The 23,095-nt window shown below is 39.8% G+C and overlaps 1 pseudogene; it reads right to left on the reverse strand.

The window, feature by feature from the left end:
* Positions 1–1,703: 1,703 nt before the first annotated feature.
* LOC112178011 lies at positions 1,704–10,132 on the reverse strand (annotated as a pseudogene).
* Between the last annotated feature and the right edge of the window lie 12,963 nt (positions 10,133–23,095).

Consider the following 23,095-nt stretch of genomic DNA (forward strand, 5'->3'; position numbering starts at 1 on the left):
TGGCATTTTTTCGCCTTTTCCCATTCAGGTAGTCTCTTATTCCTTTGAGGATGTGTTCTTTACATCAAGAGCTTGCTCTAATTTAATCTGAGTCGGATTTATCCTTTAGATTATGTGTTGTTTGTGTGTAAAAGTTTTCTGCAGATGAAAATAATTCGCACATGTTCATATAGTGTGGCTTAAGTTTTGAATATTTTGTTGAGTTTTATAGATTGAGGTCTAAGATACGGCATCACTATCAATAGAATGGATAAGAGGTGCTATGCTTTCTCTGGGCAAACAGAGAAAACATGGCACCCTTATCGATTCTATTGACAGAGGAGGAAGGACTTGTCACGGTGGCCATAGAAGCGGTTTCGGCCATAGAAAAAGAAGTATTTTGTTTTGGGTTTGGGTTTTTATTTTGTTGCTTGCAGTTCTGTTTGGTATTTGAGAAAAGTGTGTGTGTGTGTGTGTCTTTATGCATAGGCAAATGATTCTCTGTGTGTTTACATTTGCTTTGAAAAATCTACTGTGAGATTTATATGCTTGAGTTGCGATGCTGTACAAATAATTCACTTCTTGCAGCTCATCGTATTTTCATCTTGACTAATTAAAATGACTATTTTGGTTTTACTTTGTCTTGGGTTTCTTCAAAGGTTAGCATGAACTTTTCACATGATATGGATGATGAATATGAGAAAAGTGGTAGGAGAATGAACCCAGAATTTCAAGCTGAAGCATACTAAACCAGGTACGTACTGTCCTATTTTACACCTTTTTTTTTCCTGAGTGGTAAGGATTTTCACAGCCTGGCTATGAAAATGGGTAGGTGCATTTTATACTTGAGTATATTTTTTATTCTATTGAAATGGGTAGGTGCTGTTTTCTTTGATTTCTGGTATCATGATTTGTGAATTTTTGTTCTTTGCTCTAAGAATGTACGTACTGTCCTATTTGACACCTTTTTTTTCCTGAGTGGCAAGGATTTTCACAGCCTGGCTATGTTTGAACCTATATGATATCAACAAAAATTTGATCAACAAATAAATACAACTAATGCATATTTGATCAACAAATCAGTACAACTAATTCGTAATGTTATAGCCATGAAATGCTCCTGTGCATTTCAGGTTTGCTCTATCAATTAAGCTGTGTAGTCTCATTGCAGGTAGGATTGAAACTCTAGCAATCACAGAAACCTTTAGGGAATTTAGGTAACCACTGTTTCTTTTAGTATCACTGGTGTCCATAATCTGAAATGTTTCTTTGAGTATCACTGTTGTCCATTGCTTGTATTAAACGTAAACACTAATTTCAGATCTGGGAAAACATAGCTTGCACACACACATTGTTTAACTATACATGTTTGTCTCTCTCCTTAAGTTGTGACGTCTTAGCATACTGGAAATCATGCCATCATTGTGCAAAATTCGGTTGCGGTCTTTCACTAAAAGTCTGGCATTTGAGTAGTAAAATGTTAAGTTTACATTGACTGATTTTTTAGTCATCTTGCATATCATTCAGTTTGATTAACAGAGAATTGTACACTATTAAGAAGCATGTTACTGAAAAAGTTATAATTGTGGGTTTTGGACTACTGCAATGCCATGCCAAGTGAAGTTGAATGCCAATACTGCTTTTCCAATAGTGCATGCCATATCTGGTCTTTGTCGAATAATAAACTAGTAGCTACCTAAGATTTCCGTACTTGAATATGCAGTTCAAAGGCAGCAAAGGCAATTGCTGCAACTGTCCTTGGCATCCAAGTTGACTGTAGATTCAGACCTAAGATTCCATGTAGGAGATGAATCTAGAGCTAATGCTGCACAAGATAATGAACTAAATGCTGCACAAGAATAATGAACTTGTCCATCAGAATCCTCAAGCAAATGTTGCACAACATGGAAATTGGATTGCTCGTTGTAGCATTACCTGTGGGTGAGGATCAAACACTCTCTTGTATAGCTTATGAAATTGGAAGGCATAGTTCAATGAAATGTTCAAAATGTTTATAAAGTTGTATATGGTGAATCGATTGGAGTTTGTTTAATGTATCAAAGTTATTTTTAGCATTAATATAGATTTATTGTTCATTGGTAATAATCACTAGCATTGATTTTGTACAATTTCACCTAGCATTGATCTCATACAACACAATACAAAACAATGTGTTGTATGGGTAAAAGAGTTCAAAATTAAGGCTTCTCCTACAACAGTCATTGGGTATTAGCCAATTTGATTATAATATTCACACCACAACTAACCAAATATAGTTGTTGTATGAACTAACAACCAACAACAAAAGAGAACAAAATTCTGTTGTGTGAGACTCATTACACACAACAGAAATAAAATCTAATCAAATTTAGTTGTTGTGTGAACTAACAACCAACAACAAAAGAGAACAAAATTATGTTGTGTGAGATTCATAACACACAACAGAAATAAAATCATCTCTGTTGTCTGAGTGAATCAACAGACAACAGAGAAATAATTATAGCTGTTGTGTGTTATTAATCTCAGACTACAAAGAATGAATTATAGTTATTGTATGTTATGAATCTCAGACAACAAAGAATGAGTTATGGTTGTTGTGTATTATGAATCTCAGATAACAGCAAAAATTATCTTCTGTTGTCTGAATGGCCGAGGCATCCCTGCGCATGCCATGGCAGGCACCTGCTGCGTAGAATTCACACAACGGAAAAATAGCTATTCTGTTGAGCCAACTACTGTCAGACAATGGTGGAATTACCGTTGTGTGATTTTTCAATCACACAACACTTACTTAGACAACGGTGGACTTGGTCAACAGACAACAGAAATCCACCATTGTCTGATTAACTTTTTGTAGTAGTGCAAGGAGTCCCTTTGCCCCAAATAATAGGGTGGTCGCACTTGAGTACCTTGACAAAGATCACATTCTGAAGACTGGCTTGGGGTCTTTAAAAACAAGTGCTTCTAGGGAGGCAACCATTGGTGTTTTTGAAATTAACTTGTTTATTTTGCATTAACAAGGCTATCTAGTCATTTTTGGGAAGTTGTGAGGTGTCCGAAATTGAAAATGTGCAGAAAGAAAGAATGTGGTAGTGAGCAATTTCTGTCCAGAAATTTCAGTTCATTTTGGTGACTAAAATTTCAAATCTACATGCTAATTTGAGCTGAATTTTTCTGGAGATATTCCCCTGTGTGTCTGCTATGAACTGCCCAAATTTCAACCTTGTTGAGTCACTACAACTCCAGTTAATGGTCAATGCATGGAGGTTAGAACAGAAATAGCTTTTGTATAGTGACTTTGGGAAGCTACACCCTCTACATATCAAGCTATTTAGAGATAAAAATTTTAAGAGGTGTATCTTCACATGTTCTCTGTATGTTGGTATAACATTTTTCTATTTGAACCTTCCTAGCTTCAGATTTTGTGTTCCAAGTGGACAGAGAGGTCAGAAACCGGGAAGAACAGAAACTGCAGAAGAGATCAGTGAGTTTGGAGGCCAACGATATTTGAATCAGGATTGATAATTCAATGAAATTTTACCATCATGTAGCCTTATGAGTCTAGTTTCATATCCATTTGGTCTCACCTTTTTTGCACCCTCTAGTGCTTCAGATATTGCAGTTTTGGTGATTGAGGGTCAGTAGCAGACTTCATTACAAGCCGGCAACTTTGACTAGCTTTATTTTTCATCTCAGTTGGATGTAGGTGGCTCACTTTATATGGATAGAAAGCTCTCCAAGTCTACTTTCCATTCCAAGTAGTCTCACTTATCTATCCTTTCTGAGTCTGAGATATGAGCATTTGAAGACAAAGGTCATTGCTGGAATTTCGCTGCACCCACTAGTTTTTGTTCACTTGGGTGGTTGGACTTCTTGCACTTCAATTCTTCAATGGAGGTCATTATAGGGAAGTTTTTGATGTATTGGAGGTGGCAAAGCCTATGAGCTTAATAGAGGACCTTTGTCTTTATTTTTTGATGGGCCTACTGTGTGACACATTGCTCTAGGATATTCCTATATTTTTCAACAGAGTTGATCTTTTCATGAACACTTTGAGCAATTAAGGAGCATACGTAAGGAAGTCAAGACCTTGTGCCTTAAGGTTGGTGTCTCATATTGGTCTTCTCTGAAGTTCATGAGCAATGAAGGGTCATCACGAGGGGGTTTTCCATAACTTTTCTCCGCATTTAGATTTTCATTTTCATAGTTAATTTTTGTGCCTTCACCCAAACTTGACTCTCATGCCTAAATCCAACACGAATTTCAGCTTTCGAACTCACTTGACAACATTGAGGACAATGTTGGTTTTAAGTGTGGGGGTGAGAGCTCGGGTGCCCAATTTCTTTTCAAAAAAAAAAAATTCAAAAAGACTTTTTCCTTTTTAGATTAGATTTTTTTGTAATTAGAATTTAGTAGTTAATGCTTTTTTCAACCCCAATGACGAGACATGGACTTTGAATTAGGGTTAATTAGAACTTGTTGTGATTGTGAATAGATTAAGCATGATCTAGGACTTTGAATTTGTTTTGTGATTAAATGCATATGTGATCTCTGCTTGACTATATGTGTGCACATAGCCTATGGTTATATTGGTTCATCATAATTAGCTAGAGAAGCATATAGATGATTTGATTGACTTGCATGCCATTATTTGTGAGCTTTTGTGCCTATATCTATAGTGTATGCATCGTTCATTCACATATTCTTTCATGTGTGTACAATTTCATGACATTGCGTATCTAGAACTTGCTTGAAACCTCTCAAGACTACTTGTTAGCTCACAACAGGATGGAAAGGATTGAGGCATTAGGGTTAATTACTACCATACCCAAAGAAGCATGTGCCCAAAATTATTTACCACTAGATTGCCACTTTGAGCCTATTTATATGTTTAGCCTTTTTATTCATTTGCACCACAAATTCCTACCTAGCCAGTACACTTTTATCCTACCCTTCCATGGTAGTTGGTGAAGTGATTTAAGAGAATGACTTTATGTTTTGAGTGCTTCAAAAGAAAAGAAAAGTCAAAGTGTGAGGTTACAAAAGAATAAGTGTGGGGTGAGTGATTTTATATAGAAAAGAAAGTTTCAAAAAAGTAAGAAAAAAAGACAGAGAAAAGGTGATCGAGAAAAAAAAGAACAAAAGAAGAAGAAAATGTTGAAAAAACAATAGTATTGTTTATAGTTGCAATGTGGGTTGTACAATGGGTTTTAGAGTGAGTGATTTAGCATTCGCATGCAAAAGTCATATATCTCTACAAGAGAGAGTCGCTTCACTGGTTTTTATGGACTCTGTATTTCCTTATCCTTCATTTCTCTTAACCACTTGCCCTTAGCCCCATTATAACCAAATAAAAGACCTCTTGATATTAAATGTTGTGAGCTACCTAGAGGAGATGAGATCAGAGAGTAAGCATATGGCGGAGTATGTTGTGAAATTGCTTTTGTGTGAAATACATGTAACCCATAAACAGTTGAGCGGTAATATTTAGTGAACCTTTGTGATTTTAGTAGGTTATATCGGGTCTTCTATGTGCATATTTGATTATGGTGGATTAATTTGATACATGGATATCACATGCATATACTTGAGCATTTATTACATGTGCATCTTAATTGCCTTACAAATTCAAAAATCTTATGTTGTGTTTAATTACATCTACTTCATGGTCATATACATAATTAGTTTTCCGAGGGTTATGGTTGGAAAGGCTAATACCGCATTTTACTTCTATTTGAGTTGGTAGATTTTCATATTAGATTTCATTTAGTTTGCTTGAGGACAAGCAAAGTCAAGTGTGGGGGTGTGATTACACGCGTTTATATATATGCATGTAATTGTATCTAAAACACTAGAAATAAGCTAATACTTGAGCCAATTATAATATAATTAATTCAATTTTATTTATTGTGTAGGAAATAAGCAGAATTATGGAAATCGAGAGAAAATGGTGGAAAATTGAGCAAAATGGAGCTCTTGACAAAAGAACGAAATAGTTAATGCGGGTCAATCATGGTCAACGCCATCAAAGGAGCATAATCTAAATGCCTTCAATAGTATTTGCAGCAGAAATGCATTGATGAGAAGAAAGAAGAAGAAAAGAAAGAAAAAGAAAAGAAAAAAAGAAAAAAAATAATATAATGCCTCATGATGACGTCGGCACAGATATTTTCCTTTCCTCCACACACGTGCAGCATAATCAATTATGATTTTCTTCTAGACCATGTTGGAAAATTTGGTCGACGGATGCTATTTATTTTCGTCACCGGATTTTATCTCCTAAAAAATCACATAAATACAATATATTAATAACAAATAACAATTATCATTTCATTGTGATAATAGACTAAAATTACAAGAATCATAACACTTATCTATTGGATTTTTAGGTTTCAGGAGGACAGATCATTCAAAAAGAGTTTGTGGTTGAGGCGTGTGAACACTGCCCTTAAGAGTAGATTTCGCCCCTCGGAGACAATGTCTCGGTGTAGCAGGTTTGTGGCGCCCTACTCTCCAGGCTACAACAACCGTTAATCCTTGTAAGCGTACACTCGCAAACTTGGATCCTGGAAATGCTAGATTTTTTCCTTTGGTATTATGGAAGAGCAAGAACAAGGAACACTCTAGAATATGTCACTAAAGAATGGCTACAGAGAGAACTGTAGAAGATAATGAATTTTATTGTGTATCTAAGACCAAGAAGTGATAGGTATATATAGTAGATGAAAAGGCTTAGAGATATTACGCAAATTTAATAAGATAATTATTGGAATATCATAACTCCCGTAACCTTAATATGCCATAATATTATGAACATAATGAATTAGTACCGGTTTAGAATAAATGTATAGTAAATAGCTTTTCAATGAATTGGGAGTTACTCAAAGTATTTTGAAATACACAATCAAAATTTCCAACAATCCCCCACATATTTCAAAATACGGAAGCTGCTAACTGCAAAAGGAAATTATAGAGTGCCAAGGAAAATTGAGAAAATAATGCATCTGAACTGGTGTCTTTTGGACTATGAACCAGCCATAGGATAGGTTAGCCATGACTCACAAAAATTTGGTGAAAATTAAATTTTCTGTGAACCATAATTTCTTTAGTGTGAATCATGCAACTAACCACCCACATTAAGTCCTCGGAATCAAGCTGTTCTCTACGGGTTGAGGCAAATTGGCCATGCGCACCTGGATTTTCATGAGTGCTCTAGAGAACCTGCCCAAGTCTCATAGGAAGCGGCCCCACTTCCACACTCAAATAGGTGAATCCATCAAGTGTGTACTGGAATCAAACACACCACCCTTAATAAGGGCTATGGTATTCATTAAGAACAATTTTGTTCAACCTTCACTACCAGAAAAAAAGTCTTTTACGGCGCACAATAAATGATCTTTTACGACCCACAAATGCAGGTCGTAAATGGGCATGTCGTAAAAGACAATTATTATTTACGGCACACATAAAGTGCGCTGTAAATGAGTCACAATGTGCGTCGTAAATGAGTCAAAAGTGTGCCATAAAAGATGGTGCATTTACGGCACATACCTTGCACGCCGTAAATGAGTTACAATTTGCGTCGTAAATGAGTCAGAAGTGTGCCGTAAAAGAGGTTACATTTACAGCACACATACCATGCACGCCGTAAATGAGGGTTGAAAAAGTAAAAAAAAAAAAAAAAAAATCAAAAACCAAAAACCCACAATTTATGTATTATTTCATGTTTCTATTTTTTTGTTAGTATATAAACTTAATTTATATAATTATTGTACATATATAAAATTTGATTACAAGCAAAGAAAAACATATATATAAGCAAAAAGAAACCTTTACACCTACTTTACATTCATTTCTCTCATTCACTTCTGCAACAATGCCTTACAAACCACCTGCCGTGCACATCTTAACTGCTTCTTCCAAAGAGTTCTTTCTAACATCAGCATACATTTAAGACCCTCCTTCAGGCTAGAAATATACCTGGAGATAATAAGTATATATATTACCAAGTCAGTCACTGCAAAACCGTTCTATCTATTCAAAACACCAAGTTTGCATGAAATTTTCCAATCAAGGTGATCTATTACAGGGTAACTGCTCTGCATTTTTCTTATCAAAAGAGCAGCATCAGGCTGAAAGGTTGAAAAGAAGATTCGCCTGCCCTCTACATACTCATTTACCACATGTTTAAACAACTTTCAGTAAAAATTACCACCTATATGTTCAATAGTGTATAACAAAGAGGTTGAAAACCCATTTTCAATTTCAATCCATTTCAACAATTTAGTGAAATGACCTATATGTATTGAAGTATTTTACATTGTAGAAGAAAGAGGTTGAAGTACCCAATTTTGATTTGTGTTCTACCAGTAAACCTTAAGACAACAACTATTACACATATATAGACTATAAAATGAGCATTGTTACCTGCAAGATTACTTGAAGAACATGCTTGAGCTGTCTCTCTTTGTAGACTATGTGGTCATCAAACTTCAATTCCACAAAAAATCCACAAATACAAAAATCATCAATATGAAAACGAACAAATCAACATTGATGATGACCTCTCCAAGCTGTTTCTGGGGTTCATAGGAAAGAAATTCTGGTAGCTTAAGGTCTGTAACTCTCTTCCCAATGAAAACATCCTGAAACCAAATTCCACACAAGATATCACCTACGTTCAGATTACATATTACACTAAAGAAAATAAGCAGATTAAATCAAGAACTTATAGATTTAGAGGGATCAATCAAGAACCAACTAACCTTGTCCTCGCTGACGATAAAGTTGTCATGAAAAATTACTGGACAGTCATCTTTGGTCACCTACAAAAGTAAATTCTGCTTACAGTACAAGCAATACTACTAAGAAACCAAACTGTGACCATATGCATGAAGGTGCATCATGATTCTTGATTTTGTTTAGAAATTGGGAACCCAAAAGAAGTACAAAGATTATGCTTAGTTAATTACCTGAACGTCGAACTCAACAAAATCAATTGGGAATTGAGCAGCAGTATTGAAGGAGAGGATTGAGTTCTCTTTGATTCCTCTCATTCTGATATCAGAGGACTGCAACATGTTCGTTCCATTTCCTCTGTGTCTTATCAATACCAACATCGGCCTCTGTGTCCTAAACCCTCAAAAGGCTTGTCCTCTCTATTTCTCTAATAGAACTGTCCATCATCCTCTTGTTCTCCTTGTTCTCCAGCTGGAGTTCTCACACAAAAAATCCTACATGTAATAAATTCCAGCTTATAAATGATATATAATCTTAACAGGAAATTGAGACAGCTAAGTTATGTGCCTGAACCAATATATAAATCAAGGCCATTATCAGATGGTCACCATCATATAACAAACTAAACAAATTTGTAAATCAAAAAACTCAATTAGGCAGTGCCTTTTTTTTCATTTTTTTTTCCAGAGGACACAGAGTTAGAAACTCTGCCCATCTTACCATCCAAATGGGGCACACGATAGAGCCAAAACGGCCCATCTTAACAACACCATTCCCCTCTTCTTCCCACCGAGTAACTTGTGTCTTGCTGTCAACAAAACCAATAGGAGCTAGCAAAAGATGCTCCAAGTCCAGCTTTCTTTAAGACCCAAAAAAAAAAAAAAAAACATATGTGATCCCTATTAATTATCAACTACATTGATAGAGCTCAACATATTTTTGGAATATCACATAACACTCCTCCTGTCATTATGTATACCAGCTACAAAAATCCTATTGAAGACTTATGAATTGCATATCAAATATCAATTTTCGAAATAGAATGCAAACCAACTTCTAAGCTTCAAAAAACTAATTCAAAGGCTATAGAAAACAGTGATAAGAAAGCAAGCAGGTTGAATTTGTAATGTAGAGAAGTAGACTAACTTGTAACCAAAGATGTGATTGAGCACCATCCCGATATTCTGGAGTAACTAGTGCACCAGAAACAGCACCTGGAGCACCAGCGGCTATGATTGGCACAATTGCCATTGCCGGTTCAACACTATGTGAGAATTTGGTTCAACATAAAGGAGATGTAGTACATGTCATATATGTACTTGTCAAAAGTCACAACCACCAAAAGATCAGGCTACTATTTCATATTATATATTAACCCAACCAGTAACCATTCACTAATGAACTTGCAGACCATGAACCTATACAACAACAAAAATAGGAAAATCTGCTTAGTACGTTTAATGCACTAAGTTTTCCATTGTTTTTCATCAACAACACCATTACATTTTTAGTGAAATGGTTAGAGAAATAGTAACCACTAACCGTTTCACTAAAAATGCCAATACATAACTGGATTTGGCTTCTGAAAGAAAGTGGAAGAGGAAAGTTTGTCCTCGTTTCAAATCCAAAAGGAAGAAGTCCTGAGACAGCAGAATGGATATAATCTCTATGAACCACCAAATTTAAACACTACGACCATGGATTTTGCTTTATGGGTTTTCCAAAATAATTGAAGAAAACACAGAACCAACACCATAGAATATCTCGGAAACCACTAAAAGAAATGGGCTTTGTGACTGAACATGATTAGAACAAACCTGGAAGGCAATTAAGTTCTTTTGACCAAAATCCGAGCTATTTCATCTGCACAATTTTCAATTTGAATTGCAAACACAAAGAAATACAAAGCATAACAATGTTAAAAGTAAAAAGGCTGATTTACAAAACCCTTGACGGGACTGATTCCACAAGAACATTATTTTTACAGTTCCGAATTATAAACAACCACCATCATAGATTTAAATTGGGGACTTCTACCTTTCGGAAAACCACAACTAGATTTATTTTCCTAACAATCCCAAAGAAATTCCAGCAATTTTTGATAATTTATCTTAGTGATGAGAGAAGAAGACAACCACCAAACAAAATCCTCCAAACTAAAAACCCTAGAAATTTCAATTAAAATTAAATTGGGACGTTTACCTTTCCTTTCGGGAGGCAATCAGCTTTGACCGGTACCGCTGCGATGGGGTTCTTCGTCATATGTGTTAGTCACCGACTGGATCCTCTTCACCCATTCATGGGGTCGCAGAAGCTCGAGCTTCAGGTTCTTCTGCGCATATGTAGAGAGGCCAAAATGGAGAAAGAGATTCGAAGAATTGGAGAAGAGAGGGTTTTCAATCTAGTGCTTTCTCTAGTTGAGGGTCTTCTAATTTTTGTGATGCCGGCTCTTGTTCTCTTGAGTCTTTTGATTTAGGTCTTCAAAGGGTTCTGGCGTGGGAAAAGAAAAAAAAAAGTGGGAAGTCAAATTTTAGGGTGAGAGTTTGGGTGCGCTAATGAAATGCCATTTATGGCGCACTAAGAGGTAAGCCGTAAAAGACTTCAAAGAAGTCATTCAGGGCATGCAAAATATGCAAGCAGTAAATGAAGAGCAACATTTAGGGCGTACATTAAATGCACGCCGTTAATGACCAAAACCATATATTTTTTAAGGCGCATTTCAAAATGCGCCGTTAATGATGGTCAATTACGGCGCGCCTAGGATGCACGCCGTAAATTGTGCGTCGTAAAAGAGTAATTTTCTGGTAGTGCTTCCACGTTCTAGTTAAGCACTATCTACACCATAGGGAGGGACCATCAATAGTTTTATTTGGCAGTGCATCACTGACCAACAAATGACTTGTTCTTACCCATATGAACCTACTTCATGGGATCTCCAATCACATAGGTTGGGTTACCATCACTCTTGACCTTTGATACAGGCATAAGTCCCATCCCCCTCGATGTATCAGCCACTAGCTTTGGCCTTTAGCCTAGTGGTTTTGTCAGAGTATTGGCCAAAAATCAACTCTGACCTACACAGCTTATTGAATAATCTCAATAATAAGTAATCTTCATTGGATTTTTAGTTATAGTTATCCAATCTCATTTAAATATAAGAGCCTATATTTCCTTGTTTTTCTCTTAACCCCCACATTTGAGTCTGTCTGAATTAGCCTCAGGCTCATATATATATAGGCAAGATAATATCAAGCCATATATATTCGGGCAACGAATCTTTGCAGGTCAAGGACTTGGGAGTTTAATAGGCAACATTATTTGTCCGATTTCGTGGCTTCGGAAACTTTAATCACCCCCACATTTGTAGCCATCAAGTGCCTCTTAATTCTTGATCAAAATTAAATTTGATCATGGAGATACATTGAATGTCCATTTTCTCAAAGCATAAACCGAAGGTAGCAATCAATGAGATAGTTTTTCAAGACATCAGCATAAGGGACAATATCGAGGCGTCAATGAATAAAAACTGCATATATTTATTTGTTTTGAAGCAACATTGACCGAAAGGCAACGAATATTCGAAAGGCAACCCAAAACCTTAAGGCAGCATATGCTCCATCTGAGCAAATATGGCTAGGGAACCATGTTTGGAGACTTGTTGTCTTTGCATTATATCGGAAAGCACTGATAATATAGAATCAGGCATCTATTTTCTTGGCAACCAAATTCTCAAGGCAACATACCATGTTCATTACCATTAAAGTATCGAGGCAACCGTTATATCTAATCCATAGGATAGGATCCGATTCATCATTCAAGATGTAAATGAGGCAACCTTTATTACTTGTGACCAAACTTTAAGGCAACATTATTTTTTTTCTTTTTCTTTTGGAGGACATCAACCGTAGGGACATTAATCTTCCGAGGCATCAAATTGCCATAGGCAACCGTCAATGTAAAATTGACAAAATAATTTCTCAATGCATTATACATGATAACACATTTATTTTTCAGGCAACCGAGGCATATATCATCTTAATCAAGAGGCACTAGAAATATTGAGAGGCAACAACTTTCTTATTTCCGAAGAAACAATAATCCGAAGGCAACAACAAAGGAACAACTTTTCGAGTTATAACGATAAAAATATTTTAATGCATAGAGAATAATTATGGTTCAAATCATATAACAAATAGAATTTAAAAACTCTTGCTAAACCATAATTAAGGTTAATAGCAATGATGCAAAATAAATAGTACAAAAATGGTAAAACGATATTAATACAGCTATTAATATAGAAAAGTAGAAATGCAAACTGTTTGTTTTAAGTTACAAACACCATGCATTGAACAATGAAGTGAATGCAAATTAAACTAAAATTAATAGTATCACACAACTTAAATCATCATTACACCTTATAATCATAAGCCAAAATAAAATAAAATTGAAACTTAATGCATGATTAAAACGCAACGGACATTTTGCAATTTGCAAGAAGCTAACTGCCATACTAATAATTCTAAACCAAGAAGAACAAACTCATTCATAAATATATCTAAAGATATAATAATATTAACTCCATTCTAAAACAACTCACAGTATATTCTTTTCAAATTTTAGAGCGGAAAGGCAATCTATTTAATGAGAAAGAGTTATACTCACAACAACTAAATGAATACCAGACTTATCTTTATGTCCAAGCTTTCCACATGGAAACATCCACCAACGGTTCTACTCTTAAGATTGTTGGAAAATTTGGTCGATGGATGCTACCAAGGTTCTAAAAAACGCTACGCGCTAGTCGGGCGGTAGTCCGGGGCCTAGCGCGCAGGAGCCTAGGCGGGGACTAGGCGGTTTTCTTTTTTTATTAATTTTATTTTTATAACACATATAAATAAAATAAGTGTTAATTAATGTGTGTGTGTGTTTTTTTTCCTTTTAAAACATTTCTTTTTTCTTTGGTCTTAATTATCTCCACTCTCTCTCCCCACCGAATCAGTCTTTCTTTTGGTTTAAACTTTAAAGCAAATGTCAGATACTTCTTATCTTATATACTATAAGATAATATATTTTTTTATTCTTTGTATTTGAAACCAGCGTGATCTTAATCCATTAGTGTTGACCTTATCTGCAAAGCATATTTAAACTATTTACTATTTAGATAAACATAAGAAGAAATACAGAAAAACCAAACCACTTTAGCCTGGGCTCTTCGCTTCTGAAGATTATCAATCAAACCCAGCACCATCAAGCTCAAGCTATAAGCTCCAAGAATGTCTGTAATCTCTCTCTCTCTCTCATTGGTTGATTGACGGAACCACCACCGTCCGATGACTCCGATCAAGACAGTACCTTTCTTCTTCATTGCTTCTTCAATTTTATTTTCTGAGTTTTGGCCTACCATGTCGTTGCCTAAGAGAGTGAGAAACTCTGAAACTGAGAGTTTGAGAGAGAAGTCTAAGATTCCTATACGAAGTCGAAGCCAAAGTCTGAGAAAAAAAAAAAAAAGGCAAAGCGCCCAGCGCCCAACGTCGAATGCCCAGCGCCTAAAGCCCGCCTAATGACGCCTAATACCGCCTAGGCGGCCGCCGAGAAGCCAAACGCCCAGAAGGATCGCCTAGCCTCTAATCGGAACGGTGAAGCCACGCCCAACGCCTAGGCGCCGCCTAGTCGGCCGCCTAGGCCGATTTTTAGAACATTGGATGCTATTTTCATCACCGGATTTCATCTCCTAAAAAATCACATAAATACAATATATTAATAACAAATAACAATTTTCATTTCATTGTGATAATAGACTAAAATTACAAGAATCATAACACTTATCTATTGGATTTTTAGGCTTCAGGAGGACAGATCATTCAAAAAGAGTTTGTGGTTGAGGCGTGTGAACATGCCCTTAAGAGTAGATTTCACCCCTCGGAGACAATGTCTCTGTGTAGTAGGTTTGTGGCGCCCTACTCTCCAGGGTACAACAACCGTTAATCCTTGTAAGCGTACACTCGCAAACTTGGATCCTGTAAATGCTAGATTTTTTCCTTTGGCATTATGGAAGAGCAAGAACAAGGAACACTCTAGAATATGTCACTAGAGAATGGCTACAGAGAGAACTATAGAAGATAATGAATTTTATTGTGTATCTAAGACCAAGAAGTGATAGGTATATATAGTAGATGAAAAGGCTTAGAGATATTACACAAATTTAATAAGATAATTATTGGAATATCATAACTCCCGTAACCTTAAGATGCCATAATATTATGAACATAATGAATTAGCAACGGTTTAGAATAAATGTATAGTAAATAGCTTTTCAATGAATTGGGAGTTACTCAAAGTATTTTGAAATACACAATCAAAATTTCCAACAGACCACACACACAAAATTAAGCAAGGCCATTCTCTATCTTCATATACAACACAAACCATTCCTCATTGTACTTACATGAGCTTTTGCCAAGCTAAATTAGCTATAATGAGCCACGCTCATGCTACCGCCAGCGGTACCAATAACCACCAACGTACGGTGTGACCTACGGAAACACAGCCAAGCAAGCTATCACCTAAGCCTCGGCTCACCCCCAGGTCACCGCTGACGCGCCGCACCATGATCGCCTCACTGAAACATTAGAAGCTGGGGACTGAACCATATCAGTCCCACATCGAAAACAAGGAAGAGATCAGTCTCTTCCCCACCTATAAAATGTCCACTCCTCTCTCCTCATTAATTACGCATTTACTACTTACCTACGGTTATGTTGTCAACACAAATACATTGACTAACTTAGGCATCGGAGAAGAGAAGACCGCTAACCGCGGTCTCCCTCTGACGCCCTTTGTATTTAATTTGATAGATAACGGGAATCACAAGAGCATCACAAGTAGCGGTCCGCCCATCGGACTGTATTTAATTTGATAGATAACGGGAGTCACAAGAGCATCACAAGTAGCGGTCCGCCCATCGGACCAACGTTAACCGAGATTTAGCTACCACTGAATCTTAGGCATTAACATTGGCGCCGTCTGTGGGAATCCTTGAGCAAAAAGCCATCCTACCACAACAATCACCATGACTAACGATAGCGGGGGAAAAGCCGAGGAGCAAGCGGATCAATCCGCCAACCCCCAACCCACCAACCCAGCGGTTAACTTTAACCGCGCCTTATTCAACACTCCAATCAATCCTAGTGTGGAGTCGCAGGCCACCCCCAAATCCAACAAATCCAAGTCTCAATGGAGGCTCATCTAGGCAGCAGTCGTCGCCCACCAGGCCAAGACCTCACCGCTATGTATGAGCTGGCATTGGCGGACCTCCACAAGACAAATAGGGAGTGCGAACAAGAGTGCAAGGAAAAGGCTGAGGCCCAGAAGTAGGTGGCCACGCTGATTTCGAAGTTCGACGAACTAAAGAAGGCGCTGGAGGCTAACCGAGCACAGAGCGAGCAATCAAAAAGCACTAGGCACAGCCGATCTAATGTCGGACGATTGATACCCGCACCCGTAATACATATGCAAGTACCACTGAACCCGCCTGAGTTGTTGGGAATGGGTCCTCCACCCCACCACGACTAATGTTAGAACAAGAAGCGGAATCACAACCGCACCCCAGCCGCTCTGCAGCCAGGGCTAGAACTGAAGGCAATCCGCCTGCCCCCAGGCTGGAGCTGGCACAACGGAACCTCCAGGCAGGGCCCGCTAGCAACACAACCGCCCTAATCCTAAAAAAGATGCAACAATTATGGCAAAGGCTAATCCGGGTGGAGGCAGGCGCTCCAGCGCGAATTCCCAATCAACTCTTCGCATCCAGGCTATGACCATTCACCGCCAGAATCCTGCAGTCCGTTAAACCAGCACATGTGAAGATGCCACAGATGCCACAATACAGCGACATGATTGACCCTTTCGTCCATATGGACACCTTCAAAAAGTCACTAATAACAAGGGATTCGATGACCCCACCCTCTGCCATTTGTTCAGTGAAACGTTAGACAGAGAGGCCATGAGTTGGTTTTTTGAGTGCCCATCGGGATCCATCGACTCGTTCCACGCATTGTCAAATGCTTTCCTGTCGTGTTTCATTTTGCTGGCCGCTGGACATCACAACACAAGCCAGTTGTTCAGCGTTAAACAGGGCGCAGAGGAAACATTGAAGGCATTTGTCACCAGGTGGAGAGCAGCGGCATCGCAGTGCCGAATCTTGATAAAATGATGGCGCTGACAACCTTTAAGCAAGGACTCCTAAAGGGACCATTTCTCTATCATCTCAACTACAATCATCCAAACGCAGCGTATGACCACGTCATGAGCGAAGCCGTCATCCATGCACAGGCAGAGTTCATCACATACGGAGAAACCCCACCATCACCGCCAACGCCAGCATAATCCACTCAGCCTTCCTCCAGCCATCAGGAGACCGCTAACAAAACATTTGCTACGCCGCCAACTGAGAAGAAGAGAGAGTGGCAACAAGGCAACTATCAGAACAAGCGGCAAAAGGACCAACATTACAACAAAGGAAACCGCTCATCCCACGGGGATAACCGTAATAAGCAAACGGAGTCCTCCCAACGGTACGTAGTGTTCACAGTCCTCACAGCTTCCTATGAAGAGATATATGATCAATGCAAGGACCAGATTCCACCGCCACCCCTAAGAAAATACCCAAGGGTAGGCAAACCAAGAAACACTGGCAAGTGGTGAAAATACCATGAGGAAAACGGTCACAACACCAACAACTGCAACACTCTCAAAAAAGCAATTGAAACTTTATATTGTGATGGTAAGTTGGACCAGTTCCGGGTACGTCAGCCGCCCCCTGTGGTCACTAACATCGAGCCTATGCGCCACATCAACACCATCGACGGCAGTGTTCCGATCACCAACATGTCTCATAGGGCAAGAAAGCGGTATGTACACGCTAACCACCCCAAAGAAATTTGCAACATTCGCTATGAGAGATCCGTTAAACTACCAAAATCTGGGTGGGTGCCCATTACCTTCTCTGAGGAAGAAGAGCGCGAAGTACATCTCCCCCACGACTACCCATTCTTGATCGACGCTATGCTAGATAAATGGTCCTTGGGAAGTGTCCTTGTTGACAGCGGATCCGTTGTCAATGTCATCTTCAATGGCTACTACAACCAACTCCAGCAGAATAGGAAATTACTCTAAGATCATGAGCCCCTGCTCAGTTTCTCCGGCGACGTCACGTAACTTTAACTGCGCCCATGCACAGCGAAGATACACACAGTGTTCATGGTTGTCGACTACTTCAGTTCATACAATGCCATTATCGGTCGACCCGCACTCAACAAACAAAAGTGCATCATAGCCGGATATATGCTTCTCATGAAGTTCCCTACACCCAACGGGACAGGCTGTGTGACGGGAAGCCAACAGCTAGCACGAGAATGCTACTCAACTACTGTGGCACGATCAACACGCCGCCATGAGATCCTAACAGTGGGAAACCATGCGCCGTTGACAGATGCAATTGAAGATCCTAGGGACGACAAGAGGAATATGCGAAAAAGGAACCTGTCAACCCAGAAACAGTCTTGCGGGTTATCAGCATCTCCGAAAAACACCCTGAGCTGACGGTCCGAATCGGCGCCCAGCTCTCACAGTTTCTAAGAGACAATGTCGCCGTCTTCGCGTTGTCCTACGCTGACATGCCGGGTATCTCCCCTGAAATCATCACGCACAAGTTAAGCATCAAACCGTCTTTCTATCCGGTCAGGCAGAGGCGAAGGGCCTTTGACGAGGAAAGATATCGTGCAATAGGGGAAGAGGTCGCCAAGCTTCAGGGCATCGGGTTCATCCGCCAAGTCAATTATCCCCAATGGATTTCCAACTTGGTCATGGTTAAGAAAACTAACGGAAACTGGCGGATGTGTGTAGACTTCAAGTGTGATGACCTGGTTATCTGTTATTTAATTTTGGTAATTAATAATGGACCAGTTGTACGAATATTTGTTATAGTATTTTATTCGTAGGTTGTATGTGAAGTGGAATAGTTTTTGTACGTATAATTATTTGAATTTCACAGTTTAGGGGGTCGTGTGAAGTTTGACTTCTTATATGTTGGGATTCTCGGAAAACTTCCTTCACAAAAGTTGTAGAGCGCATCAATACGAGTTCGTGGACATGTGGAACGCATCAATCAGAGTTCGTATGAGAAAGTTATGGCTAGCGGAAGAAGTTTTCATTTTAGTATAAATAGAGAAAAAAATCAGAAATTCTTCATTTTTCCCTTTCCTTTTCCGGAAGCCCATTCCTCTCTCTCTCTCTCTCTTCTCTCTCGGTCGATACCTTCAGTATCAAAGATTTCCGACTGACCCGACCCGAACCCGGTGACCCGACCCGGCTTTTCCGGCGAACTGCGGTGGTCTCTGGCCGTGAAACTTGGTCAGCTGGTTCTCCTCCTCCGTCCGGTCGTCCCTGTGGTGTTCTCTAGCGACGATATCCACCGTGTGCGGCACTGCAAGGCGGTGCAGTTAGCGTTTTCAGACACGGTCGGAAAACACAACTCCGGCGACTTCGTGGCTTCATGCTTCCCTGGTTCAGTTCAGAATAGGCTTCCTGATCGATCTATGGTGTTTGTTTTGATCGATTTACGTGGAAATCGGTTCAACTCAGTTTGAGCAATAATCCAAAGCTTGTGAGGTAGTTTTCGACCCTTCATGCTTGTTTTCTGACATCGAGCTAGTTATGAGAATTCACAAGCATGCTTAGATGAAGCTTTTTTATGTTGGGAGTTTTGTGAAATATTGAGTTTTGGCCAGCGGCTGTGCGCCACAGCCTGTGACGGCGTTCCGGCAGTGTTCTGGCCATGTAAGGGACTGTTTGTGATATTATATATGTTCTAGTCGTTGATACGAGCATTTCGATATATAATATGCAAATTTTGGAGTTCGTATGAAATTGTTATGATTTTTACAGTTTCATACCGATTGATTTATTCGATCCGTGAGGATTCGAGCGTCCGATCGACTTGTGGTTTGGTCACATCGATCGTGGATATATTCCAGAGACTTTGGGAGGTCTCAGATGTGGTTTTCCCTCGATTGGCGCGACTTTGGGGGTTTTAGTTCAAAACAGGGGTTTCGAACTTAAATCAAATGTGAATCGTCACTAAGTTAGAACTGTATGTGATTAGGTACTTGACGAAGTACAGTGGACGATTATTTGTGAATTGGCGGCTTTGTGCTTTATTGAAGACGCAGCAGGAGTTCGAGGTGAGTAATCTCACAAGGTTCTTTATGAACAGAATTACCATTATTGTTTTGGCGTTAATCAGTTAACTGCAAATTATAGTTGGTATTAGTAGGCATTCCTGAGTGAATGTCTACGTATATATATATATATATATATATATTTTTATGTGAAATATATATATCCTTGTGGATGATTGTGATGAATAATAATATGCGTGATGGTGTTCATATTATTGTTGAATGTGACTTTTCAGGAAACAATATTGTGGAAAAAGATGTTTTCTATTGTTTGAAAAGTATTGAGCTTGATGTTACATTTTTGAGTCAAGCTTGACTCATTTTAAATGTATTGGTCCTCATCCAAGAGTCACAGATGGTGAGCAGGGATTAGGAAAGCCGAAGCTAGATGTTTGTAACGTTTTTAGGTCGGGTGAGTCTTACTTAACGTTTGACTTTAAGACCAGATAGGGTCTAAGAAGATTACATATCACAGATGGGGACAGGTTGCAGACGGTGACCTTGATGTTTGATTTCATGACCAGACGAGGTCTGAAGATCATGTGTCACAGATGGTGACAGAGCACAGATGGTGACCTTAATGTTGATTTTGAGACCAGACGGGGTCTGAAACCACATGTCACAGATGGTGACAGGTCGCAGAAGGTGACCAAGGCAAGAAATAGGTAATCACGTCCGTAGTCGGACAAGTGGTTACGATTTCAATAGAGCAATAGTCTATCTGCCATTATAGATTATGGGAGTAACGGTCGAGGTTGCTGGAGACTCATAAGTATGTAGTTGAAGGAGAATTCCTCGAGTATTCCTCTTTTATTGTTTAGATGAGACTTGATTTGCTTCTTGATGGTTAAGTTAGCAAATTGAACATTGTGACAGCGGTGATTTATGTTTTCCTTTAGATGGAAAGGTTATGGAGTGTTAGAAGGAATCATGGTTGCATGGTTTCCTTTAGCTGATGTGTGTGAGTTGTTGATGGATGTTCATGAGTTACTCATACGAGCTTTCATAAGCTTACCGGGTTTTGTTGTGTGGAAACCCGGTGCACCATTCTTTTGGTGTAGGGGTTAATCCTGCAGGTCAGGAAAATTGTGGCTGAAGCTAAGGTAGCTTGTTGGCAGCTGAACGGGTAGGAAGCAAATTTTGTTGGCTTTGCCATTGTTATGACTTCCGCTCTGTAGCCTCCAGGATAAACTAACCACCCTTTCTCTGTTCATATCCAGGCTCACCGACAGATGTCTCCCATTCTTGAAGGTCATGAAGAGGACCCACAAGAAAGAAATTGACTGGACCCTAGATTGTGAGGCGACATTCTAAAGCTTGAAAGAGTACCTAGCGGCAGTCCGACTTCTCTCCATCCCTGTACAGGGGGAGATACTCTACATCTACCTAGCGGTATCCCTTTCAGTAGTAAGCTGCACCATTGGACGGAGAGAAGGATAGGATGAGCTCCCAGTATTCTACGTCGGCAGAGGCATGAACAGGGTGGAGACAAGATATACCCCCTGAAGCAACTCGCTCTCGCACTAATTGTAGCTGCTAGACGCCTCCGCTAGTACTTTCAGGCCCACACAATTCATGTCTTGACGAATCAACAGCTGAAGCAAGTAATGCAGAACCCTGAGCCCTCCGGACACCTCAACAAGTGGGTCATCGAGCTCAGCGAGTTCGACATTGACTATAAGCCACGAACGGCTACGAAAGGCCAGGCGATGGCCGACTTCATTGCTAAACTCACGGAGCAACAGGATACGCCCATCTCAGAGCCAGCGGAGGGCAACATGGCCATGATAACAACTGAGGAACCAGCACCCAAGCAACAATCAGACTAGAACCTCCATGTGGACGGCTCCGCTTGCGCCAAGGCATGTGGCGCCGGCATTATTTTCACAGGAACAGGGGGACTAAACGTGGAGTACGCGTTGAAGTTCTATTTCACAGCTTCAAATAACATGGCGGAGTATGAAGCGCTCATTGCAGGCTTACTCCTCGCCATCTACTCAGGTGCTGACAGCCTCAACATATTTAGCGACTCCCAGCTAGTCGTCAACCAAGTCAACGATAGTTTCCAAGCCAAAGACAATCCGTTAGCCGCATACTTGGGATACATCAAGACACTCCTTAGAAAATTCAAATTCCACACAATCACACAAATCCCCAAAGAAAAAAACGCCAAGACTAATTCACTGGCAAGATTAGCAACTACTCAACCACACCAAAGTCCAGCGGACACAAGGGTGGAATGCCTTGACAAACCAAGCATCACCAAAACCCTAGCGGAAATCTTCAACATTGAGGTGAACCCCAGTTGGATGGATGAAATAATCGACTGCAAACGCAATAGAACAATGCCAACCGACAAGATCGAAGCAAGGCAACTTAAGCGGAGGGCAACCCCTATAACATCCAGAATGGCAAGCTTTACCGCCAAGGGTTCACCTATCCCAACCTCCGGTGTCTGACCCCAGAAGAGGGAAAGGTCGTGCTAACAATGATACACACCGGAGAATGTGGAAACCACTCAGGCGCCAGGTCTCTATCCAATCGCACCATGCGACAAGGCTACTTCTGGCCCACGCTCGGCGACGACGCCAGAAAGGTTTCCAGGTCTTGCCACAAATGTCAACAGTACGCTGACCTCCTCCATGCCTCGGTGGAACCGATTTCGATAATCATTGGCCCATGGATTCACTCCACTTGGGGCTTGGAACTACTTGCCAAATTCCCAACCGCTAGAGGTCAGTTCAAGTACATCAATGTTGCCATAGACTACAACAGCAAATGGCTAGAGGCAGAGTTGCTGACAGTAATAACTACTGCCAAGGTAACTCACTCCCTCTGGAAGAACATCTATTGTAGCTACGGCATCCCCCATACATTCATCACAGACAACAGAACACAGTTCAACAACAAAGAGCTCATATCTTTCAACGCCAACCTAGGCACTAAGATGAGCTTCGCATCTGTCGCTCACCCTGAAACCCTAAAATCATAACCTTCAAACCTTATCTACCTCCGCCGCATACCTTGAAGCCCTTGATCCTAGGAGTCCAGAACCGGCGGTGAAATAACCGGAATTGGCTGGAAAGCCCCCGAGCTGGCCGGGTTAGCCTTGCTTTGCTAGCCTCTCTTCACCATCCCTGCCG

This window comes from Rosa chinensis, chromosome 7 (assembly GCF_002994745.2).
Source record: "Rosa chinensis cultivar Old Blush chromosome 7, RchiOBHm-V2, whole genome shotgun sequence".
Classification (NCBI taxonomy): domain Eukaryota; kingdom Viridiplantae; phylum Streptophyta; class Magnoliopsida; order Rosales; family Rosaceae; genus Rosa; species Rosa chinensis.